This window comes from Bos taurus, chromosome 4 (assembly GCF_002263795.3).
Source record: "Bos taurus isolate L1 Dominette 01449 registration number 42190680 breed Hereford chromosome 4, ARS-UCD2.0, whole genome shotgun sequence".
NCBI lineage: Eukaryota > Metazoa > Chordata > Mammalia > Artiodactyla > Bovidae > Bos > Bos taurus.
The window spans coordinates 25,685,555-25,708,645 of record NC_037331.1 but is presented as its reverse complement, the minus strand read 5'-3'; the positions used below and the strand labels follow the sequence as shown (position 1 = coordinate 25,708,645).

The window sequence follows — 23,091 nt, the reverse complement described above, 5'->3', positions numbered from 1 at the left end:
CTGTTTAACTGTGTGTGTGTATATATACATATATTGTTAAATATAAATACAATTAAATACACACAGTTAAATATTCCATGGGACACAACTATATGGTCATCCCTCGGTATCTGCAGGGGATTTGTTCCAGGATATCCCCTGTCAAAACCAAAACTGAAAAATGCTCAAGCCCCTATTTGAAATGGCATAGTATTTGCATACAACATACATATACTCTCGGGTTTCCCAGGTGGCTCAGTGGTGAAGAATTCACCTGCCAATGCAGGAGACACCAGTTCAATTCCTGGGTCAGGAAGATCCCCTGGAGAAGGAAATGGGATCCCACTCCAGTATTTTTGCCTGGAGAATTCCATGGACAGAGGAGCCCAGTGGGCTACAGTTCATGGGTTCGCCAAGAGTTGGACACAGCTTAGTGACTGAGCACACGTGAACACATGCACACACCCTCATTATTTTGAATTATCTCTGGATTAGTTATAATACATAATACAATGCAAATGCTATGTAAATAGTTGCTGGCCCGCAGAAACTTCAAATTCTGCTCTTTGGAACTTAATGGAATTTTTGAAAGTATTTTCAATCTGTGGTCGATTGAATCCATGAATGTGGAACCTGTGGATTTTGTGGACTAGCTGTGCTAAAAATACATTTATCAGAAATTATTTCCTAAAACTGGCAAACTTACTGACAAAAAAACACTGCAACAAAGATGCAAGATATCGAAGAGTACACATCACATAATCACACCTGCACAAAATCCTAAACCAAGCAAAAACGGTTTCAAGGTATTGTGAGTCTAGTCAGTGATACTTTTGGAGACAAAGTGTGACTGGAAGAGGACATTAAGGTGATTTGGGAACGGGTAATGGTCTATTTCTTAATCAGGGTAGGTGATACCAGTATTTACTTTGTAAAAAATGAGCTAGCTGCACGTTCAGATCTGCTTATGTTTAGAACGCATGCTATACAAAACTAGTTTTTGGGGGTTTTTTTTGAGTCATCATCCTATTTATGTACCACAGACTGCTACCCTGGAGGTAATGTTGAGAGTGGATTACCAGGAGCTAGGCTGTTGTTAAGAGGCAGATGAACTGATCTGGAATAGGGATTTGAAATGAGGCCATGTTCTAATTATAGAGAAGGAAGGGTAGAGTGTGCATTTGTTATTGAAGATGGTAATATTGGCAAGACATCTAACTCCACATTCGGAAAGAATGAAGATATCTAGAAATACTCCCATGTATTCGGCAGAGTGTATATATATATTAAGTGAAGTGGTCTCCCTCATTGCAGGCAGGTTCTTTACCGTCTGAGCCACCAGGGAAACACCACGTCTATTAGGTGAAGTGGTCAGGTTCCCATTTATGGCTGAAGTGTTGGTGCACTGCATGACCCTAAAGGGCTATATTCAAATCTTAAGTATCACAGATTCATATATTTACTATGAAAAATTTCTGGCAAATGATAACAAAAAAAAACTAATTTTAACAAAATCTGTATATTCGAACTTTTTTTTTTCTGAAAAATAAAAGTAAAATAGAAGAGGCATGCTCTTTTAATTCCCACAATGTTCTACTTGAGCTGGTGGTAGCTCTGATGAGAGGCCTAACACCCAGAATGAGAACAGAAGAGGAGAATGCTCACATAGGTCGGTGGGAAGAGAAATGAGCAATGAGCTTAGTTTTCAACCATTATACCTGAAGTTCATGGAATGTTCAGTTAGAAAGGCACAAAAGGAAGCTGAATACAGGGAGAGGAGTTGCAGAAGTCTTGTCTGGACTGGCAATGTAAATTTGTAAGTCATCAAATTATAGGAGTTAATTGTCACTAAGCAAAGATCAGCCAGCAAGAATTGGGAGTAAGAAGCCAAGAGTTTGAACAGCTCTGGCATCTAAAGAAAGAATGAGAAGCAGTGTGAAGAAGGCTAAAGATGGCACAGCAAAACAAGTATGGGATAAAAATTAGGAATGAATGGCGAAGTGAAACTCTGTGGATATGGACTGAAAAACACATTTGGTCTTGGCAAGTAGGAACCCCTTAGTGAGGGCAAATTCAGTGATGTGGCCATCTCAGAGAAATAATGTAGACTGGAGTCAATTAAGCAGGTTGAAAAAGGATTAGGAAGTAGAAATATTTTTTTTTTAATCTCGAAGTTCGGTTATGATCAGAAAGATACAAACAGTGATAGGAGGAACTTTCAGAACAAATGGGGTGGTGGCTTTTGCTTGCTTGTATTGTTTTAAGCTGAGAGAAACTCCGGCACGCTCTATAGTGATGAAAGTCAATAGCTGAAGAGACTGAAATGCAAGTCTGAGGGCTGGCTCAGACTTGGTAAAAAAAAAAAAAAAAAAATAGAAGTAATTTAGACCCAAAATATAAATGAAAACTTGGCTCTGATTATGACATGGGGCGCTTCATACTCTGAGTGGGCCTAGAGTGGATGCATTTGATAATGTGTGGTAAGAAAGAGAGAAGTGGAGAGAATTCCACTTCTAAAGCTTCTATATAATATTGTCTGGAAGCTTATGTGCTATAAGTGAGGAAGAGAACACAAAATGGATGGCGAGTGAGTTTTTAAAAAGTAGTAAAAGTATAAAGGAATTATGTAGGCGAGAAGGAGACTAAAATGATCAAGCAAAATAAGATCTGAATTGCTGAGGGACATTCCCCAACACCTGAACTGGGAGGTCATCCGCTTTCATGAACACCAAAACCCCTAGTGGTGTCATCGTTTCCAGAAATGCTTAGCAACTCTGAACATAAGGTGAACTGTGATCCTTGGTGGGATATTCTGTGTATGGAGACATAAGCACTTCCAAGTGGGCTGAGGCATTCTCAGGGGAGTGGTTGAAATGATGTCCCTGGAGTGCAGATGAAAGCGAAGCCACTTAGAACCTGCGGGGTATGTGGGTGGGGAGGGGGGATTGTGTAGAGAGACTGGAGATCACATGATCAGAGGAAGCATCGTGGCAGTAGGCTGTGTGAGAGTGCAGGAGACAAAGGATGCTGTGGTCAGATTGTAAGCCTTGTCAGAGATTTTGGAGATGGAGTTGTTCCAACTAATCATATGTTCCAACAAATGGCCCCAGGAGTTACTGATGAGGTGATCTGAGACTTTCCTCCAATATCTTATATCTCTAGAGACATGAAAAATTAGGAATGATATTTAAAATGATTCCTCTAAACTTAGAAAATATTTTCAGTGACCAAAGAAAGATTCAATAACATTCCACTGACAAACAATAATTCATCATGGGTTGTTCTATTATACTTGCTAAACTAAGAAGGTGGATAAAAACTAGTTTTGACATTCATTTCAAAGATAAGGCTCAAAATAAAATATCTGAGACTTATCCACTGGATACTTGGAAAACAGTTACTAAAAAGACCATTTCATTTAAGAAAGTTCAAAGAGGTGAAAGAATAAAAGCCTGAATGAACCTTTTCTGGGGCTGTCAGTGAAATGCGTCACCTCCATTATAATGGCTATTGAACAGTTATGACAAAAGTTGTTGAGACACCGCCATGGAGGGCTGATGAACATTTGCATGTGCACATGGGAATCAGAGGCTGGAAGGTGGTGCTCCCTTCCAGTTTAGGAGACTGAGAAAAATCCTATAGCTACTCTCACACTCCTAGGTGAGGACACTAGGGAAATCTGCCTCCCACAAGGCAGAATGCCTGCCATAAAGGAACTCGGAATGAAGCAGAAATTCCAAGGGTCCCTCCACAAAGGGAGTTACGCCTTGTCCTTGTTCATACACACATACTCAGCTCAAATACTCAGAGTGAAGAACTACTTCTTCAGTCATCCTGATTAATATCAACTAAACCATATGTCCCCAAACTGAGAAACTTGTTTGGGAAAATAGTTGTATAAGGGTCAACCTCACAGCTACAAATCAACATTGACACAAGCAGCTGTGAGTTCAGGATGGGAGTTATGATGGAATTTACCAACCTGGTATAAGTTCACTTAAGGTCAACAGAACATTTTTCTGTAATTCGGTAAAGAATTATTTCCATGGAAGCATATCCTCAAATTCATCTTGCCTAGATTTTCTATCTACCACTGATAAATCAAAGAATCTTGAAATATTAAGAAGGGTATTTGAAAACATCTATTCCTCTTCCTCTCCTTTTCCTCTTAAGAAAGTAAAAGTTAGAAAAGTTAAACAGCTTCTTAGGGTCATGGCATGAGTTAGCAATGATTTGGTATAAGAGAAAATTTTAATGTGTAAGTATGTATTACTTTGGTGCTCATCAACATAAAGTCATTATTTGTAGCACTGTGAATAGTGGAGGATAAATAAAAAGAAACTGGCTATTTGGGCTTGAAATGTCTTATTTGTTTTATTTGTGCCACAAACTCTCAACTGGAATGCTCACAAATTATAATGTTTTGGTTAATTGTTTGACCCAAAATACCTTTTTTTCCATTCTTCACGCTGAAAAGATTTTCTTCCAGAGGCTAGGGTATTTTCTGGCCTTCAAAAGAAGACTATGTTGTATCTAAACAAATAATATCATGTCTGAAACTTTTTACTTTTTGTGTCCTGCCATGCCCTTTTCATGTTCTTTCTGATCTTGTTTAATGTGCCTTCTCATCCTGGGAACTCAGTGCATAGATGATACTTGGGTACCCTCTTTCCACATGTAACTTTAAAGGCACATGAGCCTAGGCTCCATCAGTGTTCCTCCAATCCAGCTGCTGCCCATTGAATTTAGTTGTGAGCTTATTAACATGGAAATAATTAGGCAGGAGACTCCATGTGAAAAATGCATGCCCATAAAGACTTAACTTTCTGCAGTTAAGTCTAGTACTCAGCATTCAGAACACAAGTTGAGACTAATCTCTCCCTCTCTATTCCAGTGAAAATGTAGAATTCACATTGGGTGGCTTTTTAGTTATTTTAATTTTGTTTTTTCACTTTTAAGGTATCAAATGGAGAGAAACTCAATAAAACTAATCAATGCTAAAATTCCAATAATAATTAAATTCTTCAATATTTACCCATTTCAGAATAATTTGCAATTTAGCAGGTAATTTGTGAAAGGCAAATGTTTAATTCTAAGAAAGAAATCTCTCAAATTTGAGACACCAACACAGCCAGAAGGGTTGATGTTTGAAAAAAATACAATCCACAGCCTAATTTTCAGGTCAGCTCTCATCTTGTTGATCCTCAGAATGATGGGTCTGAATGCTAGTTAATATCTACCAACAAATTCAGGTACTCATTTATTCCTATCCTTAGCACAGAAGAGATTTAAGTCTACTTTTAAGGAAAGACATTATCTATTCTAAAATATATAACTTAGAATTGAGGAAGGTAAAGGACATAAGGGAGAGTCAAGAGTGAGAATGAAACAAAAGGCAAAATTGCCAAGTACTATGATGTCGTAAGAATCTGCCTGACAACGCAGGAGACACAGGAGACCAGCGAGCATTTGATCCCTGGGGAGGGAAGATCCCCTGGAGGAGGAAATGGCAACCCACTCCAGTATTTTTGCCTGGGAAATCCCATGGACAGAGGAGCCTGCCAGGATACAGTTCACGGGGTCACAGAGTCAGACAGGGCTTAGCAATGAGTGCACACACACATGATTTCTTAATATCATTCATTAGTGTATCCATTCACTCACTCATTCATTCATTCACAAAAGTAAGTACCCTCCATTGGTCTGCAGTGGTGGCTATGTAATGACAGAGTCCTGCTGCTTGCTTCCTTCCGGCATCTATCCTAATTGGTGCCTATGCCTTCTGTTGATTTCATATTTTGAATGTTACTCCCAAGTTCTGGGTGTATAAGAGAGAGAAAACAAACATGGAACCTCCCTCACAGGATTCTAGCCTCTCAAATAGATAGACATGGACATGAACTGCAAGAGAGTATAGCAAAATCCAATATAAGGTATTACAGAAACAAAACCTTAAAAAAAAAACCCACAAGAATAAAACAATAGCAAGAGAAACTGAACAGCAGCGTGAGTTGACAAGATAAGAAGACATCAATTGTGAATGGCTCTGTTACATTTACAAACAAGTTTGAACTTGATCCTTACTGGACTTTAGGGGCTTCCCTGGTGGCTCAGATGGTAAAGAATTTGCCTGCAATGCAGAAGACTCGGGTTTGAATCCTGGGTCAGGAAGATCCCCTGGAGAAGGGAATGGCAACCCACTCTACTATTTCTGCCTGGAGAATCCCACAGACAGAGGAACCTGGCAGGCGACAGCCCATAGAGTTGCAAAGAGTCGGACACGACTGACTGACTGACACTGCTTCACTTACTGGATTTTAAGAACAGGAATAAAGTTGGTAGAGCTGCATGTTGCAAAGATATCTCTGGCTGAAGTATTGAGCATTGCCTGCTGCCCCCAGCTGGTCAGAGCCCACAGTCAGGACTCATCTGTACAGAGGCCAGTTCTGGAAAGCGAAGGGGTTAATGCTGGGATCTTTGAAGCTAGAATGCCAGGGTTCAAATCCTGACTCAGAATGAGGAGCTGTCTTATCTGTGGGCAAGACACTTAAGCTTCTCTTTGCTTCAATTTCATAATCTGTAAAATGGGGCTGAGTCTCTACCTTATTAAGTAGCTGTGAGGAACAAAACATATAAGTAAATAATACAAGTGAAACACTCAGAACGTTGCCTAGCACATATTACTACTCACTGGGGGCTTTACACACAACTTTTCTCATCCTTATGACAACAACACTTCAAGGGACGGATGATTATCACCATCTTGCCATATTCATAATCTCTCATGATATCTTTCACAGCAATCATTTTTAGGTCCAGTAAAACTTTTTTTTTGGCTAATCCTCTCTCGTTGTCCCTATTCTGATTGCATTTGGTGATTAACAGTAATCTTAACATTTTGCTTTCCTTTTTTTTATCAGCATGCATTTGAAGTTTCGGTTACTATGGTGTGGTTTATGCTGACTTCCTAGACTGAGTCTCAATATGTCATCTCCTAAGAGATGGGGCCTCTCCTTCTTAAAAAAAAAAAAGAAGAAGAAGAAGTGATGTTAGCACCTCCTACGTGTCTAAAGCAAGGGAAAGAAGATAAGGTCTGTGCAGTCTGCCATGGAGCATTTCAGGCCACAAAAGTAGAAGGAAGCGCTGCTGATGCTACCAGCAGAGTGGCCTTCTCTGACCTGAAGGTTTATGCAACTTTTGCAGAAGGGAAGGAAAAAAATGACCTGGTTGAGCTAAGACTTGCCAAATTCTGGGTGATGCTGAAATAAGTATTTCAACAGACAAAATAGGAGGATATTTGTCTATGAAATTTGGAAAACATCTATGGGAAAGGGACTGGTGAAGCGCCCATGTTTTCCTATATTTGTCCAAAGGAAAAACAGAGCTGTATGTAGATACCACATACTTTGTAACAGGCTTTGGTGGAACCAGATGGCTTTATGTCACTGTGCTTGGACATAAAGAATGTGCCAAGATGTTATTAGGAATGTTAGGAAACTGAAAACAATTTTTACGATCCACCTTTTCTCTGTGACAAGAAGCACAACCAGAGTCACTCAACACTTCGAGGAAAACACTTAGAACTTTGAGTTGCTGCCTGTGAGTAGACCAGACCAGCTGGTACCCTCCTTAATTTGCTCCCACTCAAGATGAGAGCAGAGTTTGGAAAGAAGTCTCTCCAAACTCTGCCTCCAACACAACACCAGAGTCTGCTCATTCTGTCTTGCTTTCTGTGGTTTCAGGTCTACTGTACCTTAAAGGTTTTCACTTCTCTAACTGCCCCATTTGATTTGAAGCTTTCTTATCTGTTTTTTCTTCTCCATCTTTGTCCTTGATATTATCTCTTGGTTCCTTTTTTGTAGAGGAGGGGCAACTAAACTCAGAATTGCACTTTCCACTCTGCTGTCCAGCTCAGGATCATGGAATTATAGCCAAATGTGGTACACTGGACAGATGGAGAATTGAAGAAGAAACCTAAACTTAATTCTGGGTGCCAGGTCATTACTCTTAGACAATCTTTGAGGCCCCTGGAAACCAAGTTCTTGGTTGCTGTATTGCAGAGGCCATGCTAGCTTCAATATCCTCTATCCCCAAAACCATAATAAATGTTTCCTCTGCAGTGATTATTTAACTAACATTTTTCCATCCTATCAGGGACAAGTTGCTTCTCCAAGGAGATTATTCAGATAGCAAACCCCCAGATATTCAGGAGACTCAGTACCACACTCTTTAGTTATCTGGTAAACCCTGAGGCTACCAAAGGGAAGGCCGTGTGCTCTGTTAAAAATTTTTGGACTCTACAGACAGAAAAATCTGCGTTCTATTTCAAATGGCCATTCTATTCCGAATGGCCTCTGCTGAGACCATTCGGAGAAGGCAATGGCACCCTACTCCAGTACTCTTGCCTGGAAAATCCCATGGACGGAGGAGCCTGGAGGGCTGCAGTCCATGGGGTCAATGAAGGCCGGACACGACTGAGCGACTTCACTTTCACTTTTCACTTTCATGCATTGGAGAAGGAAATGGCAACCCACTCCAGTGTTCTTGCCTGGAGAATCCCAGGGACGGGGAGCCTGGTGGGCTGCTGTCTATGGGGTCGTACAGAGTCAGACACGACTGAAGTGACGCAGCAGCAGCAGCAGCTGAGACCATTAGCAAGTTATTTTAAAAATTATTATTAGAGGTTTTAATAAACATTTACTGAAGTATGATAAATATGAGGCATGAAAAGAGTAACGAAATTTCCCAAAGTGAACATCCCTATGTAATACCCAGATCAAAAAAGAAGACATAGTCAGCCCTTCAGGTCTCCACATGCCATTCCCTCCAATGTCCTCGACATTTCAAGACACTGAAATGTAACCAACATCAAACACTGCAGATTCCTTGAGCTCGTGCTTTACCTTCTTAAATCTCAGGTTCTTCATATGTAAAATTGGGAAAATAAGAGTAAAATGTAAGGTCTAAAGGAGATAATCAATAGAAACTGCTCAGGCAGGATTGTGTATTTAGTAAGCTCTTAGATGCCTGTTCTTAGAACTTGACTGATAATTATTTTCCTACTTGTTTTAGATTGGCCCATCACTTGCCTATCTGGTGCATGGAGCAGGTTCCATCTCCTTCCAAAGACCAAAAGTTACTTTCTACAACCTTCCAGGTTTTCCACTTGGCCAAGAAAAGTAATGTGTGGCAACTTGTGGGAAAAAACACACAAAAAAGTCAACACAAACACACACATGGACAAGGGGGTCGATCTTGGAGAAGCATAGGCAGTTGTCAAAACACATTTGACTAGTGAAACAAAGAAGAAAAACAGAGTGGGAATAAGGGTTTTTTGGGGTAGGAAGTGAGGGGAGAGGATCAGACAGGGGCTTCCAAAACCAGAGACACTAAATCCAAACAAGTAGCCATGAGAAGTGTAGCCATGAAAAGGTCTGATGCTTCTGGGGCATCAGTGCGGACTCGGGACACAGGATGCTGGGGGAAGCTCAGTGTACCACCTTACTTTTAGGAATAGGGTACTTTCACCATGGAACTTCTCCTGAGAACTTAGCCCCAAGCTACCTTGACAATAACATCAATCCAGAGGTGTAGATTAGCAGCTAATAGGCTCTGCCTTGGCTTCTGGCCATCAAGAAATTTCTTTCATCTTGTCTTTGTATCTCTCAGACCTTGCCTGGTCTCTCTTTATTCTAGTTAACATGCCTCCTCACCAAGTCATGGTCCCCTAGCACAGAGGGAGACATTTTTTGGCAACATAGTAGTTTGCTACTATACCTACTATACCTACTGTATAGCATAGGGAACTCTGCTCTATGTTATGTGACAGCCTAGATGGGAGGGGAGTTTGGGAGAGAATGGATACATGTATATGTATGGTTGAGTTCCTTTGCTATCCACCTGAAACCATCACATTGTTAATTGGCTGTACTCCAATATAAAATAAAAAGTTAAAAAAAAAAGTCATTTGTTCTTTTGGAAATCCTATTTTATACTTTTCCCCTAGATTCTGTCCCAGATTAGGAAATTGGTTTAACAGTTGACAAGTATCACAGATTAATGGAAAACATATAACCCTGCAATGAAAAGGCACTCGACAAGGGTCCACTTCCTCAACCTGGCTTTCCACTAGACTCTGAATAACAGCATAGAAACATGTAGAGAGTGCTGGCTTAGGAACCCAACATATCGGGGTCTGAAATCTGGGTCTGTACTGTGATCTTGAGCAAGTTTTGCAACTTTTCTAAGTCTTAAACTCCTTTTTTATGAAATAGGGTTAATAATACTTATACACTACCATTGTGAAGCTAAATGAAATCATTTAGCTAGAACATCTGGCTCAGCATCAAGAACAGAGTAGAAAATAAATATAACAATTCTTAATAATAGTCTTAACAAATCTTCCCTGTATTCTAAATTAGCTGTGTTTTGTTGATATTCCTTTAGGTAGAACTAATAATAATAATAATAATAATAACAGCAAGTATTTAATGAGCCTTTAACAATGTGTTAGATACTGTTCAAAGCAGAGTCTTATTTAAACCTCATAATTACTCTCTGAGTTTGGTGACATTATTTTACCTTACCTGTGAATTCTACAGGTAAGAAAACAAATCAAGCCACTTGCCAAAAAAGTCCTATAGAAGGAAAGGGTGGAATGAGTTTTGAACTCAAAAGTTTGACTCCAGAGCCCATGATCTTAACCATGTATCATTTGCTTCTCCATCTTTTCTGTTTACAGAATCAATCTGAGACCTGTCCAATATATCTGTAACTGCTTTAAAAAAAAAAAATATGCAAATGATTTTTTCAAAGTGCTTGAGTTCAAGGTTTTCAGTCCAGCACACTTGCCAAACACATGTGAATTGGATGTGAGAGGACAGTCAGATCAGATCAGATCAGATCAGTCACTCAGTCATGTCTGACTCTTTGCAACCCCATGAATCGCAGCACGCCAGGCCTCCCTGTCCATCACCAACTCCCGGAGTTCTCTCAGACTCACGTCCATCGAGGCAGTGATGCCATCCAGCCATCTCATCCTTTGTCGTCCCCTTCTCCTCCTGCCCCAATCCCTCCCAGCATCAGAGTCTTTTCCAATGAGTCAACTCTTCACATGAGGTGGCCTAAGTACTGGAATTTCAGCTTTAGCATCATTCTTTCCAAAGAAATCCCAGGGCTGATCTCCTTCAGAATGGACAGGTTGGATCTCCTTGCAGTCCAAAGGACTCTCAAGAGTCTTCTCCAACACCACAGTTCAAAAGCATCAATTCTTCGGCGCTCAGCCTTCTTCACAGTCCAACTCTCACATCCATACACGACCACAGGAAAAACCATAGCCTTGACTAGACGAACCTTTGTTGGCAAAGTAATGTCTCTGCTTTTGAATGTGCTATCTAGGTTGTACCTGGGGTTAAATAGTTCACATTTATTTTCATTTGTGTTTTCCTAACACTTCCTCCTCAAAATTTTAAATTACAAATAGTAAATGACATTTTAAAATATCTGCCTAAATCCCATGGACGGAGGAGCCTGGTAGGCTGCAGTCCATGGGGTCGCTAAGAGTCAGACACGACTGAGCGACTTCACTTTCACTTTTCACTTTCATGCATTGGAGAAGGAAATGGCAACCCACTCCAGTGTTCTTGCCTGGAGTATCCCAGGGACGGTGGAGCCTGATGGGCTGCCGTCTATGGGGTCGCACAGAGTCAGACACGACTGAAGTGACTTAGCAGCAGCAATGGTATTCTTTCATGAGATAAGCACAATTTTTCAACAAGTTTGGTTTTTAAGGATTGTCTTCTAAAATAGCCATGCTGCAAGATCAGATACACAGATTTGAGAAAATGATTATATTTTGTGGTGATCAGGTAAGGGCCAATTAACAGTGTGACTCACCATTCTCATATGTCAGTATTCACAACAAAGCTAACAGGAGTTTTAGAATAAGAGAAAGAAAATATCCTCATACAGCTTGTTACTAGACATTCAGATAGGAGACTTGCTACTAATAATAAAGCAATTCTTACTATGGGGCAGATGTTCTGTGCTTAACAGAAAGGACTATGTTAAGTCTTCTACTTGCTTATCATGTAATCTCTTCTATTAATTCCCCTACATTTGAGGTTAGTGTTTTATATAATACAACCCATCACATCAATTCTTGTGTCTCTGGATTATCCCATCACATCTGGCAATACTCAACAGCATTTCCTTCTTAAACTCACCTCTGTTGGCTTCTGTGAGATTTAACTTCTGATTCAACTTCTACCTGTTGAAATACTCATGGGTGCTAGGTACTCTGTGAGCTCTGGAGAAAAGAAAAATAAGACTTGAATCCTTCCTTCAAGATTCATATACTCTAGTTAGGATATATACATAAAAATATGTAGCAGAGTGAAATCACAGAAGCATGCATCAACCCCAATCATAGCTCAGATGAATGGCTGGGCAACTCTATGGACGGGTATTTGTAGCAAGGAATTACATGGAAGAGATGATGGTCGTGCAGCTCTTCACTGCTGGATGCACATGTGCCAAGTGGAGAAGAACATCGGAGGCAGAAGGAATGCAGGAGTGCATTCATAAAGGCAGGGAACAAGGTACCATATTTAGGAACAGAGAAGTAGTTTCCCATTTTTAAGGGACAAAGCAAGATGGAGGAGCTCTTACTTATATGAAGAATAAGCTTTGATGTTTATGAAAAATCATGTAATTATCCACTCATTTGTCCATGCATTCATTCATACAAAAATACATTCTCAAACACTTACTATGGGGTTAGACTCTGTGATAGATCCTGCAGAGAAAATACTGAGCCAGATAGTTTAGGATCTAAAGGTGGAGACAGACTATTACACAAGAAATTACAATAATGCATAATGGAGCAGGGATCCCAATCTGGGCTACGGTGCCAAGGTAGGCTACCTGGAGTATTAATGCTCAGTATGATGGGGGTAAGTAAGAGTTAGACAGTTGAAGTCTGCAGGAGACAGGGAGGGAAAGAATTCTGCACTCAGAGGAAACTGCCTCTTCCAAGGCATAGGGGCAACAGGGAGAATTTCAGTATGGAGCTGCAGCTGAAGGTTGAAGGCTTACCAAGTGGGGGCAGGGGCTGACTGTGATAAAAGGGTGAGTGACCATGTTTAGGAGTTGACACATTTTGGGGAGGGCAAAGGGGAGCCTCTGGAAGGTTTGAGGCGGGGCATTTTATAAGGATCACTCTGGCAGCACTAGAGAGAATGAAATAGAAGGGAGCAAAACTAGGGGATGTTAGACTAGTTAGAAGGCTAATGGATAGAGCAACAGCAGTGGGAATGATAATAATCCTCAGTGGTGGTTAATAGAGGCTTACTATGAGCCAGGCCCTGTGTCAAACGCTTTGTACTTACTTCAAACCTCACAGCCACCCTATGAAGTAGGTACTAATTCCCTTTCACAGATGAGAAAACTGAGGCACAATGATCTGTTCAAGGTCATGCAGATAGTAGGTGACTGAGAATTAAAAGACAAGCCATCTGGCTTTAACACAATTTCCATTATCCTGCTTAGATGTGACATTGGCATCAATTACAGCAGAGAAATGACAATTGAGAAAACTGAATAGAATTGAGAGCCATTTTGGAAGGAAACCAATAAAATTAAATATGTCAGTCAAAATTAGAGAAGAAAATTACTTTAGCTTTTGCCCTAGGAAGCTACTTTCAAATAGTAAGTGATTTTCTTTAAACGCTTTGTTTATATTAAAGCTCATCAGCTAAAACAGCTCTCTGTTGCTCAAAACATCAAATCCAAATTCATGCTGGTTATTTATAATGTCCTCTGATAAATAGTTCTCCCTTTCATTTATTAATAAGATCAACAAATATTTAATGACCTACTCTAAGCACAGTTCCGTAGATTTGTGGATGTTACAAAACACACAGTTCTTGCCTCATGGATATTGGAGAATGTGTTTAAGTTCCAGTTGTGGGTTTTCTATATTAGTGTTAAATACTCAAGGGCAAGGAATGGATGGTATATTTTTTGATTCAATGTACATGGTACAATGTTCTTTTTAAATGTTAGTTTTAAAAAATACACTGATGAAAAAAAGATGTTTAAATCAAATCTTTAAATTTCAACAATTTCAAATAATCCATTTTAAAACCTACAGCCAGATCTAGAGACTGTTGATGTTGTATATGTCTAAAAAAGCAAAAAGAAAGCATGGTATAAGATGTATTTATCCTTCTTAATGTCCCCAAAGTGAAAATGCAATTGAAGATTTAAAATAATGTCTTCTAAAAAAATAAAATAAGAAAATAATAATGTCTTCTGTATCATGTATTATCATCATTTTCATTGTTGATCAAATCCTAATTGGACTCAGTTGAAATTAACTTGGAGATAACTGCCTGGTCAACCAGATATGTTAACAAGATGCTGACTATCACTGACTGATTAATTTTGCATGCAGATTGCCTTAGTAACCAGAGAACAGTTGTAATTCAATCATAAGCTTTAAAAAATCTCAATTAGAAAACTAACATTAAATTTTTAGAGGTTTAAAATAAAGACAATGCTGGTCACATATAGTGGTTAACGAGTTATAGTCTTAAGAAATGAGAATATTTCAACAATGTATTGACATTCTAGTTTCACATAATAAGTAACTATAGTGAGGAAAATATATTTCTAATAAAATTCCCTACATTCTAGAAGCATCCCTGTTTTAATTTTTTTTTTTAACCTAAATCTGTGCTTTGTGTAAAGAGAAAAAATGTACTGAGTTATAATGCATTTTATTAGCACTATGTACATATTAGCTGCTTTGTGTTCAGAATGGTAGCAATTGCTTTGTATATTAAAGTAATTCTTGCGAATTTGTGAAATATTGTCATAAAGTGCTTTTTCTTACTGTAATCTTTGTGGTATCAACTGTCATAATGCCCTTTTTACACAAACATTTATGTGCTGTCACATAAACATGCTTTTAAAAACTCAAACAACAAAAAAAAGATTTTTATTAAAAAAATAAGAACTTGTAAGGTTGGCATACTTATTATGTTCTCAGGGGATTTAAAGTCAGGAAGATAGACCTAATTTTGAATTTGACATGAATTCATTGTAGAAAAGTATATGTTCTGATTGTCCTGGGTCTGCCCTTTTCATCTGCTGGTGATGATGATGAACACCAATTGTTACACTACTTTATCCTGTAGTGTCTGCCTTAGTACTGGTTACTTTCACAGGAAGGGTTTCCCACCATTAGTTAAATCTAGAAGTTTGTCAAGAATCAAATTTCCATTAAAATAGACTTTATTTTCCCAATAAGTAACAATCTCCCATTTAAAAAAGGGGGGGATTTTTTTTAATGGATAAGCTTAGTGAAACTTATTACAGATCTGGAACTAGGAAATATTAGAAATGTGTATACAGTTATTTTCAATATTCCATTCTACTTTCCCCGTTTTTTTTTTTTTTTCTTGTCCTAAATGTTAAATACCAGTGCTAAGAAGGCGATTATCTTTTAATAAACTTTGAAATGCTGCTTCAGACAGAAATCAGTAGGACCACAAATCAATGAAATTTCTAACCTAACACTTTAACATATATCCTAGTCTTTCTGGGTTAACAAATGTAGGTTTTCTGGGATAATCAATCACTAGTAACTCAGCTAAATAAAAATGAAACTCCCAAACAATGTACTTCCACATTCCATGTCTAAAGTTGTTTTACTGGAAGGACCTAATTGTTGATCTGGATGTTTTAAATTTTTTCAAAGCACAGACAACATGCTATCCAAGTTACAAAACTTAGGGCTTTGTTTATCAGACATTCAATTACATGAGGAAATTTATGTGACTATCTTCCAAATTTAGAATCATTGTAATTGAACTTATGGTAATCAAGAATCTATGAGTTTACGTAACTTTGGGAGTTTGTTGTGAAGATGTGAAAATCCCCACCTTTGCTTCATGCTGAGGTGAACTGATATTCTTGCATTCAGATGATTCTCCAATCCACAATTACACTTGTTAAAGGAACAGATGAGTCATTTAGGACCTTAATTTATTTCCTGACAAATAATCAGTGACAAATTCCTTTAATATCAATAAATTAACTTTTCCTAATAATTACTAAAAAATTCCACTTTCACACACACATATACACACAGTCGCAGCCTTTTTGCAGACTGTGGATTTCTGCTCTGTGGCCATAATTTATTTCCTTTTTCCTCTTTGTCTAGACTTGCACTAAGGAAAATGTTTCCAACTTGTGCAAGTGTTCCACTCACGTATCCTCTCTCTTCTCATATCACTGCAGGCAGATGCTCCTAATAAGATCTTTTTTTTTTTCTGCTGTAAAGGTATTTCTATCTGCAAAGTTTATTGTGAAGTTTAATTCCAATACTTTTTTTTTTAAATTTTATTTTATTTTTAAACTTTACAATATTGTACTGGTTTTTCCAAATATCGAAATGAATTGAATAAGATCTTATGATTTATCTAGAGCTTATCAGACAACTTTTACTTGGTGACAATGTAAGTATTTTGTGTAATAAATGAGAGATTCTTTTTCTTCCATCAGAAAACATGGCTGAAGCTGATAATCTAAAGCTAACTTGAAAACGTATTAAATGTACTTGAATCCAAACTCAAACTTTGTAAAATGATAATGTTGTGTTATTATGACTTGAATTTCCTATCATCTTTGTTAAAGACTTATGATTTACTGATTTAGAGCCAGCTATAATACATGTAAGAGCTTCACAGGTGGCGCTAGTGGTAAGGAACTTGCCTGCCAATGCAAGAGACATAAGAAACATGGGTTCAATCCTTGGGTCAGGAAGATTCCCCGGAGGAGGGCATGGCAACCCACCCCAATATTCTTTTTGTTTTTAATTTTTAATTTATTTATTTTTAAATTGAGATAATTGCTTTACAGAATTGTGTTGGTTTCTGCCAAACATTAACATTCTTGCCTGGAGAATCCCATGGACAGAGGGGCCTGGTGGGCTACAGTCCATAGGGTCGCACAGAGTCAGACACTACTGAAGCGACTTAGCATGCAGGCACAAAACATGTATGGAATAACAGAGGTTCAACAACTGACTATAAACAAACCCACTGGCTTACAGTTTCCCTGAATAAAACAGGGTATCAAAAATTCCCAAGTGATGGCAGTGTGAGAATCCCCAGAGGGGGACCTGAATCTGATGGAAGTTGGAGGATAGACAAAGAAAGAAGGCGCTAAGTAGAGGGACCCACTGGGCCAAGTGGCCAGAAAGCAGATCCAGGAGAGGAAGAGTCCTGTGAGGATGTTCAAAGCAGAATATCAAGTCACTCATGGCCGGAACATGAGATAAAACAGTCTAACCCAGCAGGCACTGGTGTCAGAGAGATGAGCCCACAGTGTTCAGGGAACAGCTGCAGAAGATAGAGACCAAGAGCAGGAGTAAGAAGCAGGCAATGACAGAAACTGCGACCCAAAAATAGAAGCCAACACAATTCTGTAAAGCAATTATCCTTCAATTAAAAGTAAATAACTTCTTTTAAAAAAAGCAGGGATCCAGGCAGAGGGACTTGAGAGTCGAGAGAATTTGAGCTGAACCTACAGGAAGAACACTAGACGGCTGCCTGTGAGAACTGCAGGATATACATCCCAACCCCCCTTCATCCCCCAAACCTGAGATAAAGCCCATCAATCCCAGCTCAGCAGCCCCATGGGGCTTAGCAGGCATGACTTCTGGGTTTAGAAGATCAGGATCCCAAAAGATAGACTTGCAGGACAAGGTAATAACCTCTGATACCCCATCTTAGATACCCGCCTCTGTTTACAGATCCTACTTTTAACAGCATGAAACCTTTTTTTTAAGAACTATAAATCTTGTCAGGTTTCACAGTTTCAAGGCAGAAATGTATTACTGATCTTGACTGTTTTTCTCCACCCAGGTACAACGTCTGCTTGTTAGAAGGCCAGCAAAGCCAACTCAGAGTGAAGCTGAGAAATCTAGAAAGCTTGCCTTGTGTCTTAATTTCCTATTTATGCAGTACTCTCTCCTTTCTGCAATGTGCTTCTTTCTCCTCTAAATGCAAGGTGAGGGTGTGAAAGCCTGCTCTTGAGCCTTTTGACTGAATAACAGATTATAATCTAATGTTTAGTCAATGTGTTACCTTGAACGACCAGCTTTATTTTAAATAGGCCATCGCTTTCTAAGCGCTCCACGATACGCAATTTACATTTAAGAAGGAGAAGTGGGAAGAGTCACAGGAGTCAGTAGTTGATGGTCTGGGGTAGGGGCAGGGAGGTGGTGGCAGTAAACTGGTGGTTTAAAATTCCTGTAGTCCTGCTCTTAAAGTGAATTTGGAGGATGTCTTTTAAGGAAGCTTGGAAGTTATATGAGAGAAGGTCCAAAGATACTCTTTCTCAAAGGTAACCCACAAGAGACCAGGCCAACTCTATAAGGGACTAGCTCGAAACAGACTCCTGGAAACTGAAGGCAAGGAGAAAAGCCATGACCTATGGAAGATGAAAGCATTTTTTCCCCAAAGTACTAAACAATTTCAAATGCTATGGCAATGCTCAAATGATCATGTATCTATGCTAAGGAAGCATAAACACCATAAAACAATATAGTCCAGAGGACACTGCTGCTTTAAGGGTTGTCTTCTTTTTGTGAGTGATAAGTTCCTGCAACATTAGACGATTGTAGTCTAAAAGTGAGTAATCTTTTTTCCTTGTCATGGCAGAGATTCAGCTCTTTAAAGATTATAGTCATTTTTAACATTGTCATTGTTTATTGTTATGAATCTGACAATGGGATTGAATTTTTAGATATTCAGGCCTTTCCCTTATGTACTGGTACCCTAAAGGTAGTCATTTCCGATGGTATTCGAAATTCTGAATCTTAATTCTTTCTCAAGTACAATGGAAACAAACAATCCATTTTAGGTCTTTCCCTGTTTCCTTCCTAAACAAAGGCTTTTCACTTATGCAGGCCCGTGCTCTCCCTATGAATTCAGGTTTAATTCTCATCAGTTGTCTTTCCCCTCTAACACATGCTTGACTGTGGTGCGAAGCAAGTTTTCAGTGTGTGATAGCTGCCCTACTCAAGAAAGGAAAGAGGTTTAATTTGTTGCTTTAAATTCATACAACACACACACACACACACACACACACACACACACACACACTTCTGATTAAGTAGCTATAGGCTTTGAAGTTCTTAAATTAAAAAGTAATTTCAAAGTAGCTTTAGTTTTACTCTTTAGAATATTCAAAAATAAGTTGACACCATGAGACTTCCAAATGTCGCCCCCACCACAAGAGTCTATATCTACAAAGAAGTATCCCCCAAACGACTAGCTCCACACCTCTGAGGACAATATGCCTGCTATGACCTCTAGGGCCTTAACAAAAAATTTAGTTTCAAGCTATCTTTCAGACTTCCCAGGTGGTGCTAGTGGTAAAGAAGTCGCATGCCAATGGAGGAGACATAAGAGATGCGGGTTTGATCCCTGGTTGGAAGATCTCCTGAAGGAGGGTATGGCAACTGGCTCCAGGATTCTTGCCTGTAGAATCCCATGCAGAGGAGCCTTGCTGGCCACAGTTGATGGGGTCATACCTGAAGTGACTCAGCACGCACACACAAGGGCAGCAATCAAGTGTGTGTCGTGCTCAGTAGCTTCAGTCGTGTCCAACTCTTCGCGACCAATGGGCTGTAGTCTGCTAGGTTCCTCAGCCCATGGGATCCTCCAGGCAAGTATACTGGAGTAGGTTGCCAAGCCCTCCTCAGCAATCAAGTATAAATGTTTATTATTTTTGTCTATGCAAACAAATTATTTTATATTGTTAGAAGTCTTTATCACTTGGAAAAATAAATCTTCGATGTTCCCTTTTCCCTTGTGGTTGCCATTTTTATTTTTATTCCCAAATGAATTGTCAAATAAGCATTAGATCTTTTATAAAATACACACAATTTTAAGTCTGAATTGACTTTCAGTTAAATTTTACATTGAATTTAGAAGGTATAAATTCTCTAAATAAGTTTAAGGGTTCATATGAAAATTTGTTTAACTTCAAAATTCACTTTAAAAAAATTCATGGGTGCTTACTTGATAGTCTATTGTTAGAAATGGCTTTAAAGACAAATTACATTAAATCAACAAGCAGGGAATTCTGTTTTTAGTATCAGGGATTTCCTTTTTAACACATTTTTATTGACTTACAATTGATCCTGCCACAAAGACATTTATTAAACAAAACTGCAAGAACGCATAGATCCTATTTTTTCCTGAGTTTCACGTGTATCTATCCATGCCATTTTGATCTGCTTGTTTGGTTTTTGCCCAGTTATGCTTACAGTGCCGCATTTTATCACCAGCCAACTTCAGTTGTCACACTAAAGGAATATTTTAAAACACACATTTAAATTGACAAAGTTGGCAAGCCCAGAAAGAAACAAGGGCACTAAGAGCAAACAGATGTCTGGATCTGAGTGAAAGCCTTTCTCTCTTGAGACAAACAAAATAATAATAACCCCAAGTTGCCAGAATTTGGCATGGTGGGCCAGAACCTATCAGGAGACAGTGGAATAACTTTATAGAAATGAACTCAGAATGTGTGATACACACTGTAGTTCTACCATTATGTGTTCACTTTAACTCCTGCTCTGGTCACTTTCAGATTGTATCTGGCTTTGTCTCTAGGCAGAAAATTATTTCAACTGGTGAGACAATGAGCAATTAAGTTACCCACCAAACCACTCATCTTCTTTGGTGAAACTGTTTGTTTTCATCTAGTTTGTCGAATGCATCAGGTCTGTGACTCCCGGAGCATTTACTAACAATTTAGTATCTTTGAAGAGGCAGTGTGTCATCTCTCATAAGACATTATTTCATGGACACTAGCCCAAGCTCCCCCAGCTATGTACTTCTGGCACATCACCAAGCTGGTCTGTGGCTGTTTCTATTTTCTTACCAATAAAAGTGAAAACCTCTTTTCTCTATGATAAACTTTCCTGAGCTCCTCAAAGCCCACAGTCATTTCTTTCTATAGAAGAGATATGGGGTATGATAATCTTTTATTTTTATCTAGTTTGTTTCATTTTTTCTATTTCATGTTCAGGGCTCCCATTTCACTTAGCTTACTTTTTTCAAATTCTCTCTCTTTTTTATTGTTATTGTTCTTTCTCAAGCCTTTATCAAGTGTAGTAGAAAAGTATTTGCATATACATAGTATGTATAACATATATTTTAGATAATTTATGCATTTTTGCCCAGCCAAAATGTTATGATATTTTTATTCCACTTGCTTGATTCAGTATGAACAGAACACTAGATTTCTAATTTATATTCACTCAAAACTTTGATATAGTTCCATGTATTTTGGCATCTAATATTACTGCTAGAAGTCTAGAAAATTTATTACCTTAGTGACTTTTAAAAAAAATTTAAATGATGCTTGAAACTTCTGATCCAATTCTGAGAATATAAAGATATGTTGTTTAAAAAAAGAAACAGGAAATTAACATATGATACAGTGGAGGTAGTTTAGTCCCCAAGTTGTGCTCAACTCTTTTCAAGTCCATCAACTATAGCCCACGAGGTTCTTCTGTCCATGGGATTTTCCAGGAAAGAATACTGGAGTGGGTTGCCATTTCCTTCTCCAGGGGATCTTCCCCACCCAGGGATCAAACCCACATCTCCTGCCTCGTAGGCAGATTCTTTACCACTGAGCCACCCAGGAAGCCATGTATGAGACAGTATTATTAACTAAAGGATAGATTTTGTTCAAATTTCACAAAATTATATGCTAGTGCCCATTTTTTTGTTCTCATACCTTACTCAAGACTCCACATTGTATTTAATGCTCAAAATTCTTCAAGTTAGGCTTCAGCAGTACGAGAACTGAGAACTTCCAGATGTACAAGCTGAATTTAGAAAAGACAGAGGAACCAGAGATGAAATTGCCAACATGACTGGATCATGGAAAAAGCAAGGGAATTCCAAAAGAACATTTATTTCTGCTTCATTAACCACACTAATTGTGTGGATCGCAACAAATTGTAGAAAATTCTTAAAGAGATAGGAATACCAGACCACTGTACCTGCGTCCTGAGAAACCTGTACACAGGTCAAGAAGCAACAGTTAGAACCACACATGGGACAGCAGAATGGTTCAAAATTGGGAAAGGAGTTAGTCAAGGCTATATATTGTCGCCCTGCTTATCTAACTTCTAGGAAGAGTACATCTTGCAAAATGCCAGGCTGGATGACTCACAAGCTGGAATCAAGATTGCCAGGCGAAGTAACAAGAAACTCAGATACGTAGATGACACCACTCTAATGGCAGAAAATGAAGATGAACTAAAGAGCTTCTTGATGAGGGTAAAGGTGAGAGCAAAAAAGCTGGCTTTAAACTCAACATTCAAAAAACTAAGATCATGGTGTCCAGTTTCATCACTTTATGGCAAAGAGATGGAGAATAAATGGAAACAGTGATAAATTTTAGTTTCTTGGGTTCCAAAATCACTGAAGATGGTGACTGCATGAAATTAAAAGATGCTTGTTCTTTGGAAGAAAAGCTATGAAAACCTAAATAGCCTACTAAAAAGCAGAGCCATTACTTTACTGACAGAGGTCCATATAGTCAAAGCTATGGTCTCTCCAGTAGTCATGTACAGATTTGAGAGGTGGACCATAAACAGGCTGAGTGCTGAAGAATTGATACTTTTGAACTGTGGTGCTGGAGAAGACTCCTGAGAGTCCCTTGGACTGCAAGGAGATCAAACCAGTCAATCCTAAAGGAAATCAGTCCTGAATATTCATTGAAAGGACTAATGCTGAAGCTGAAGCTCCAATACTTTGGCCACCTGATGTGAAAAGTTGACTCACTGGAAAAAACCCTGATGATGGGAAAGACTGAGGGCAGGAGGAGAAGGGGGTGACGGATGAGGATGAGATGGTTGGATGGCATCAACAACACAATGGACATGAGTTTGAGCAAACTCAAGGAGATAGTGAAAGACAGGTAAGCCTGGTGTGCTGCATTTCATGTGGTCTCAAAGAGCTGAACACAACTTAAGGTCTGAACAATACCAACGACAACAGATACACCCATCATTTAAAA

The 23,091-nt window shown here is 38.8% G+C and overlaps 1 long non-coding RNA gene across 2 annotated transcripts in view; it reads right to left on the bottom strand.

Annotated features, from left to right (window-relative positions):
• LOC101907877 (uncharacterized) overlaps positions 1 to 23,091 on the bottom strand; it is a 226,325-nt gene that overhangs the window by 49,020 nt on the left and 154,214 nt on the right. For both annotated transcript variants that reach the window (XR_009494191.1, XR_009494192.1), the window contains exon 4: positions 12,204 to 12,286. This is a non-coding gene — a long non-coding RNA (uncharacterized lncRNA). The remainder of the gene's footprint in view (positions 1 to 12,203; positions 12,287 to 23,091) is intronic.